Source organism: Nelusetta ayraudi, unplaced genomic scaffold (genome assembly GCF_046127955.1).
Source record: "Nelusetta ayraudi isolate G7.1 ecotype Tasmania unplaced genomic scaffold, CSIRO-AGI_Nayr_v1 ptg000059l, whole genome shotgun sequence".
NCBI classification, from domain to species: Eukaryota; Metazoa; Chordata; class Actinopteri; order Tetraodontiformes; family Monacanthidae; genus Nelusetta; species Nelusetta ayraudi.
In genome coordinates, this window is record NW_027466109.1 from 2323642 (window position 1) to 2332247 (window position 8606).

Below are 8606 nucleotides of genomic sequence, written 5' to 3' on the forward strand. Positions count from 1 at the left end.
TAAATGTGTTCTTTTAAAAATAATTATCCATGCTAGCCTGCTACAGTAGTCCAGGATGAAAAAATTAGATGTGCAATTGTCTAAAAACAAACAAACAAACAAACAAACAAAAAAATTCCCTAATAAAAAGGACCTCGACTATGATTGGATCAGCGTTGTAAATGCCTCACGAACCCTCCTCAGTGTAAGTTTCTTGGTTGTTGTGACACCAACTTAACTATAAAAATACAAAAATCCAATTTGTCGATTTTGTCTTTTCTCACCTCACCGTGTCTGCAAAGCCTCATTGTGCCAGATGTAATGCTGCTGGAACTTTGGCCTGTAACTACAAAGTTTCTGTCTAGACTGGGACTGATGCAGTACAGAGACCACTTGTTCCAATTCCTTCCTGTTAAAAAAAAAAGAAAAAAAAAAGCCTCATGTAAGGCGGCGGCGAGAAGCCAGTGGATGGCCGTAGTGCCGCGTAGAAAGTGTGTCACCGGCAGGAGGGAAGAATGCCACTGTGTTTTGTCAAAAGTTGGATGTGGGCAAGTAAAGTAAAAGTAAATGTTAATCGCCTCATGCTGAAGGAAGCCAGAGTAAAGAAACCCTAGATGAGTGACCAGATTGTCAAATATGTTGTGGGAGAAGTAGCCAGAGAATTTGTGGCTGCTGTTGCTGCAGCAAATCACTGTGCAAACATCCTCATCAAATACAATCAAAACGGGTGATCTGGCAGATCTAAAGACACTGCGCTGTGCTGCAATTGAGACAAACTGACTCGCCATATTGCAGTATTTTGCTAATATTCCATATTGAGTCTCCCACAATGATCATCACGAAAAGAAACCAAGATCTACCGTGTGTTCCTCTCACGTCCCATTAGGAACAACCAATACAAATTTCCGGGCGTGACTTCTTTGTAAACTCTTTCCAAATGACAACAATTGAACGTGAATGGGAAAACAAACATCAGTGCCACTGATTAGCCCTGCTGTGCTGGAATCGTACTGCCTCCACATATGCGGCAGGACTTAACGGGCTGACAGTCAGAGGTGTTTATTTCTAAGAATGCCTGCAAACACCTCTAGTTGTGGTGTGTTGGAGCTCGTCCGGGCTATGAAACACTTTTTATTTCGTAGTCGGAGCCAAAAAGCTGTTGGGCGAACGCTGACGGTGTGCAGGTCCACGGTGGCACTGACAGACCGACAATTATGAACCAACAGCTCGGCCTTCTGTGGCGCGGCCAGAGAAGGGGAAAATTACAAGGCACATGCTGCGAATCAAAATAAATGACCTCCAAATGATTTACAGAGAGAAATATAATTACAGAAATCAGATGATGTATCGTGGAAAATCTGAATCGGCAGGCTCGACGGGCTTTAATAAACAAAGGTACAGACGGCGAGAGGCAGGGCCAGAGTGATCACAAGAGGATCGGCCCGTCCATAAATTCCCTCCATAAAGTCCTCGGCATTGCTGAACGGTATTTTCTTAAGGTTAAATTTTGGTGTAGAGACCGTTTGGCTCCAACAAGATATTAGACTGAGAGTAGAGCCCTGACTCATCCATCACAGGGTTCGCCTTGTCTCCGACCCGGCACCCGCCGTTAAAAGTCTTCTAAGTCATCCGCTCGGAGTGAATGGAAGACCGACTCTTCAGCCAAGGCAGTGCTTTATTAGCTACCAAAATGCTTTGCAGCTACCTGGTGGCCCAAATCCACACTCAAGTTCATAATATATACCTGTATCCGTTTCACTGCGAGCACTTCCCAGTGACTTTGACTTTGCACACGCAAGGGCAGTCGTTCAGCGTCAGCACATTCCATCGCTGCTTGTTTGCTACATTTGCCGCAACGGCAGATGAAGCCTTTAATGTCATTATGACAGTTCAAATGCATATCCAGACCCGAGACTTTATGTTTGGTGGGCAGGAAACTGAAGCCACAACTGAGGGTTGGGCAGCGTCCCAGTGTCTGCCCTCAAAGACCTGCGCTCCCAATGATCCCAATAATAATGAAAAAGATAAGTAGGTGAATTTTTGCAAAGGTCTCTGTTATTAAAGGTTGCCTTTTTTAAAATACATTCTAATAATCTAAAATGACAAAAGTATACTATGGTGGATTTAAAAAAGATAAATCAAGAAATAGTTTAATGATAGCGCTGAGTCCCTGCTTTATTCATCAGGCTTGCAAAATAAAAAAAAAAAATAACACTCGTATCAGCATTAGCTGATTCGTTAGCTGATTAGCCACACGTAGCTTTCACTTACAAAAAACAAATGACTTATATTTTTGCCCCTTTACTTTCTGCAACTAATAAATACTGTGAAGAATCGCTATCATGAGTAAGTCACATAGTCAGAGCTGCACTCCTAGCATTTGTTATTTGGATTAGCAGTATGACGCTACAACTAGCGCTAGTTTAGCTTGGTAAGTTCTGAATTGGAATCTTAGCAATACAACTGCAATCTAACAGCAAGGTTAGCTAGATTTACAATACCCACATTATATCGAAATATATCTATACATGAGTCCTCAAAGGGTCAGTCTGTGATATGGTTCTACTGCTAGATGTTGTGATTTCATGCTGTGTGGACATCAAAACAACCTGGTTCCCTCAGCAGCCTCTAGCTCAGCGCATATTGTGAATTTTTGTCTAAAAAGAGAACTGCACTAGTCTAGCGAGAGAGAGAAAGAGAGAGATGGGTCAGACTCTGCACTTGACCGCATAGATTGAGATGCCTTTTAAATCTGGAGACGCACAAGCCCGATGAAGGGTGTTGTTGTTCTGGGCGCATTAGGAGCTTGGGAAGCAGCGTCCAATTGACCTGCAGAGTCTTGTCGTTCTTGGGCCATTTTTGGAGAGAAATAATCAGATGTGAAGACAGGACATGGCTGCTTACACCATTACGGTTTCACTTTCGGTAGTTGGCAGCAGTCGGTGCAGATTGAAGGCATCCTTTGATATTTTTTCTTTGGTATCGAGCAGCAGCAGCAAGTGGACTGAAAGCGGGAAAGAATGAAAGTCAAAACTGCATCAAAAAAAGGTTGAAGGAGCAGACCTCTTGGTAGTAGAAGGTAGCGAAGCTAATGTTTGACACCCGGATAACCCCGATTCACTGGCGTTTGGTTGCTGCAAGGTCAGCCATTCTTTTTTCATTGGTGTTAGTTTTCACTTTTTTTTTGTTCTTTTAAGGACTGATTTGAGCAAATAAACTTTCATGCCTCAAGGAGGAAGGCCAAGGTTTGAGATGTTGAAGAATGGCCTTGTTTGCCTCTCTTGAGATCGGACTTGAATTGAAATCAGTCAGTGCTGGCGTGACTGATGGCGCTCGAGCCAACAGGAGTGCAAACACATCCTTTGTTATGCTTTTGTTTTTCTGATTCCCTGCCCATATTTTCTCAGTCTGTCAACCTGCCCATTGCAACTGTCTGCATACTTACTTTGACGTTCTCAATTAACCTAAACAACCATGTTTCTCGCATTCAGACGCCAACGTGTGTCATGTGTTCCGCCCAGAAAGACGAGCATTAATGGAAAAAGCTGATCCAAATGCTTTAATTATCCAGTGTTTATTCAAAATCTGGCAACAAAGGAAACTTTTCACCGCATTTTTAAATAGGTGTTGCTAGCGTAGGACTTTTTTTTGCTGGCTCTGCAGAAATCCCTTAAATACTGAAATGTTTTCTTTCTCCAATTAATTTTCTTTTTATGAGATCATCACTGTGGGCCCATGAGACTGAGAGGGCACGACACCCAGCTGTCGAGTCACTCTGTGCAACTGTCTGCCCCCCATCCCGACTTTTACTGCATACACGTCTGCAGGAGAGATCAGACTCTGCTACATTCCTTCCCTCGTGTCCTCAGTCCTGATTACATCCAGACACAATACGTCTTGTTCTTCGACTTTCCCCGGGCCCCGCTGACAGAGAGGAGCAGCGAGGGGAAGGCCGGCTCTCGTCTGAAAATTGCAGACGTGTAGCTGTCATTGCGTGTCTCCGTGATTGTGGTTTTACTGTGTAACATATGGTTTATGTTGGGTGTGTTCATGCACTGTGTAAGGGTGGAGGAAGTGGGTTCGGGCTGATGAATTGTCCAGTTTTCTGGATGCCGGTGCTCGTCAGTTCATGCTATGGCTATATTACACGAGGCTATTATGTAACCGCTGCTTGCAATTTGTGTCGAGGTCGCGAGGCCTTCCACAGGCTTCGTTTGAACTGTGTTACATAAAAAAGCAATTTGTCTCATAAGTAGCAAGCCAAACTCAAAACAGTATCTCTACATAAGAAACAGGATCGTCATTGTATCGTTTTGCAACCAATGCAATGATTTTCTGTCAGTTCGTCTTATTTCATAAAAACTAACCGCATCATCATAAAAAAATGTCTTATGCGTGTTGCCGTAACTAACTTATCAGCCAATCGCATGACAGCGACTGAGTGCGTTGGAGGCATGTAACCAGGGTGAAGATGAACTGCTGAAGTTGAGGGACGAAGGGAACCGAACGTGGTTGTTGGTGTCAGACCAGTGAGCGGCAGTAGCGTGAAGGACGAAGCCTTGTTGATGTCAGAGGTCAGAGGTCAGAGTGGTTGGAGACCATAGAAAAGCAGCAGTAAGTCAAATAAACACTGTTCACAGCCAAGTTCTGCAGAAGAGCATCTCTGACCGCACAACACGTGCATCCTTAAAGCAGTATAGACTCATCGGCCACTTTATTAGGTACCCAGTATGAGCAAGATGCGCCTAATTAAGTGTTAATGTTGGAGAGCTGTCCGGCTCACTCACTTACTGTACCTGTTATTTTTCCCTCTGCAAGATAAATGTTTGGAGTTGCGTTGGTGCACCTCTTTCATGTGGTCGTTTTTGGACCGTTCTCCTGCTTCCTTGGCACAAAAAGTAACCAAACTTTTCTTCTTCTTTTTTTTTTTTTTTCAATTTTAAATTATGTCTGACAAGTTTCCGTGTTGGGAATAATGGAAACCAAAGGTGATGACAAACAAGAGCAACCTGTTCCTGTTGCAGGTTTTAGACCAATACAATACTTAATACTGTTTTTTAAAATGTTGTGCCTTTTACTGTCTTTATCGGTTTACCCTTGTGCCATTTGGACAAAATGTACAGACAATTAAGAACTTTAACGACCTTTAAGACCTCGTCTTGACAGTCTGACAGTCATGACCAGCAGCTTCCAGCAGTAGGTTTGGGTCAACATGTGCTGTAACGTGTGGTGGTGAGTTTCTCAGTCAGCCAAATAAAATACAGAGTGTATCCTTTGCTTTATGATCTTCATGGAATCAGAGAGGTGACATAAAAATATGGTTAAGAAAAATAAACATGAAGTCATTTATGTGTCTATACGTCGTTTAAATAATGTGTTTCCCATTGTGCCCCCGTGGAGGAACGTCTCCCTCTGCACCGATAGCAAAGGCATCTGCTCCTCCCGTTAACTTCTGCAGATACCCAAAGCTGCTGGATCACAGCATCGCTCCTAGAAATCGCACTTTATTAAAGCATACAACCATTTGGAACGTGGCACATCAGATACGGGAAAGCAAGCAGACACCGACGGATTTCTTGCAGAGCAAAAAAACCCAAAAAACAACCCTGACTTTATATTGTATTTATATGGGAAACAAATTATAAAACAGCCCATTTCACGTCATGTGCACCTCCGGGCCAGTAAGCTCGCGGCGAATCTCTGCAGAGTCATTTAGCCTGAGAGATCAAAAAAGAAGATATTTTTATTTACATTCCAGAAACAATTGAACTAACAGGTTCCCCTGATCGGAGAGGAGCCGTACCAACCAGTGGATGTGTAAAAGATCTGTAAAGACAACAGCGACCAGGACGCGTCCGTCACTGTTAGGTTTCAACTGCTTCCAGTGAAAGTCAGGATCAAAAGGAAGAGGGATGATCTCTGTAAAGAGCCATTTAATAGGCCTTGGAGGGAAAGATCAAATCTGTAGCGGGCAACAGCTTTAAAGCCCATCGCACAACCATCCAACGCTGACACGAAAGCAAACGGGCGTTTTGATGGAGAGGTCGAATTCATGTGGAGGGAAAGTTTATTGGTTGTCTTATCGTTTATCCTTTTTCTTTTCATTTCTTTTTTTTTTTTATTTAGATGAAGTCCAACCGTGTCTCCCTTATATCTCTCCAACATCCAAGTCTAACAATGGTGTCAAAATGGAAGCGGTTACTGTACATGCTGGAAAGACCATTAAAAGACACGCAAGAAACCTTATGGACCTATAAAGTGACAGAGTCCACTGGGTCCATTTCTTTCTGAGTAAAGGTAAACTGTTTGAGGCGGATCTGTGAAACCCATCCGTCTATTTCCTATCACCGCTCATCCTGCGCTCGGGGTCACTGGGGGTGAGTCTGAGCGGTGCCACGCGCTGTGCGTAAACTGGAAGTAGCATTAACTCACTGCAATGCTAATGCTTGCGTGCCAGCACTGAATCTAGTCAGTGGCGAGGTCAAATTAATGCTATATTGTGACCTTAGCTGGCTAGCTATTAGCTACTAGTATTTTGAGAGCTGCACTTGGCGTGAACCAAGCACATTGGCTAAAAATAAATAGTATAAAGTATAGAAATACACTGACTGTAGGTGTAGTTTCTGCAGATCAAAGACAGAGTTTTTCCTCTTTTCTTTTAACTACCCTACAAATAGCATCCAGGCCAAACTCTCTGCCTTTAAAAAACGTCCTTCTTTGGCTATTCTAAAGAGTGAAGCAGTGTAAAAACTAGGTCAAGGCAGAGGGTTCCGTGTTTGGAATAACCATAAAAAAGTGTCCAGAGAATTGTTGCTTAGAACGAGCTGATCAGCGCAGTGTCACAGTTGCACTGGAACACTTAATTGGGTGCTGAGTGTCTTTCCAGCCCGACGTTTACAAGTCACCAAATCGGCCGGGCACCGAGTTTTAATCTTTCCACATGAAACCAGTTGGAATTCAGGCATCGCGGTCAACGAGCGTATCAATGGAAAAGCGAGGCTCTCAGAATGATGAGCCACTGACGAGGCACAATATTGTACACCGCTCAGGCAGAGTCCACAATCTTGGTAGATCTGTTTTCAGTTATCTCAGTTTTTATCTGTTATTTGATTATCGGATATTGAAACGCTTTTTTTGTAAAGATTTCTTTAGCTTTTTTGTTTTAAAGTACTGCATAAATTTGGTTAAATGTACAGAGCGTGTGCACAGTTGCACGCTCATTTGAACTCGCAGTCATGAAACCTTCATCCCTTGTCTCACATTTCAAAACTAATTCTGTGCAACTTCTTCCTAGAAGAAACGTGTGGCTGACGGAAGCCTCAAGTGATGCTACTTGGTCAACATTGCAACCTTTTATAATGACGCCGGCAGGAGCCCCCTTGTTGCAGGGTGCATGATGAGCCGAGCTTTAATCTCCAGTGATCCTCCAGTTTTTTGTTGGGAGTCGCGCTTTGTAAACAGTTCAACTCGTTGCTGTTTTGACCCCAGTATCAAATCCTGCTTTATTTCACAATTTGATTTCCCAGAAACCTCCTGTAATGAGAACACTGTGAGACCTTGAGAGGATATCACAATGCGAAGGCTGCAGATGTCCAAAGGTTTGAGACATGAATCATTGTGGCACAGCGGGTCAGTGTCCAGACTTCAGGCATGAGGAAGTAGACAGAGACCCAGAGCGAAGCTGCGCTTTCTCCACATTCCCTTTCTTCCTTCTCCAACAGTATTTTTTATTGTTATATCGTGCAATGTGTTAAATGTAAGTAAATAAATGACTGCGTCTCAAAGACTTTCAACTGTCGTAACCAGGCAGACTTCAGTTGTGCAACGCAATGATCGTTTTGGCAAATTCGTTCATACTTGGAACATTCTTTTGTAATCTCTTTTGTGTAGTTTTAATCACACTCACAAATACACAAACAGTCACTTTTGGTATGGTATTTGTCTAAATCAGTCAAAATCAAGAAAGAAGCATAATTAGCCCTCTGTTTAAAGCCTCCCACCCCCCCAAAAAAGACTGGCTTTGCTTCTTTAGTAGCCTGTGGAAAAATCTCTTGTTTGTCACTTGCTCTAAAGGAGAAATGCAGAGAAAAGTTTCCAGCTGCTGGATGAATGACTTGAACATTTAAGAGATATTTTCTTCCAGGAATGTGGCTGCTGGGCGCAGGTGAAGATATTTGGGTTAAGACGTGTCAAGTCACGCAGTCATCGCGTGACTCCACCGATGCATCTGCAATATTATCGCCCTTCTGTTTGTTCAGTGTCAGTCTGTTTGCTTGTAATACTTTAATTATTGCTGAGGCTTGGATGATGCTTGCTGAGTTTGGCTGGCAGCCGGTGGGGCCTTTCCCTCCATTACAAGCTAATGAGGTGCTGAATGATCTCTTTAGAAAATATACAAGTGCAAGTTAGAAAAACTGCAGCGTTTCTTTAAAATGTACAGTATGTAGGTAGGATGTAAACATGAAAGTTTACAATAAATAAATACATAAAACTAAGTTACCTTTCGGGGGATTCACCAGACTTGTGTGTGTCATAAAAATGTTCAGTAGCGCTTCAAACAAAACAGCCAAATGTGCCCATCATATAATATACAGCCACATTTTAAATGCTGTCACGGAAAATGACTG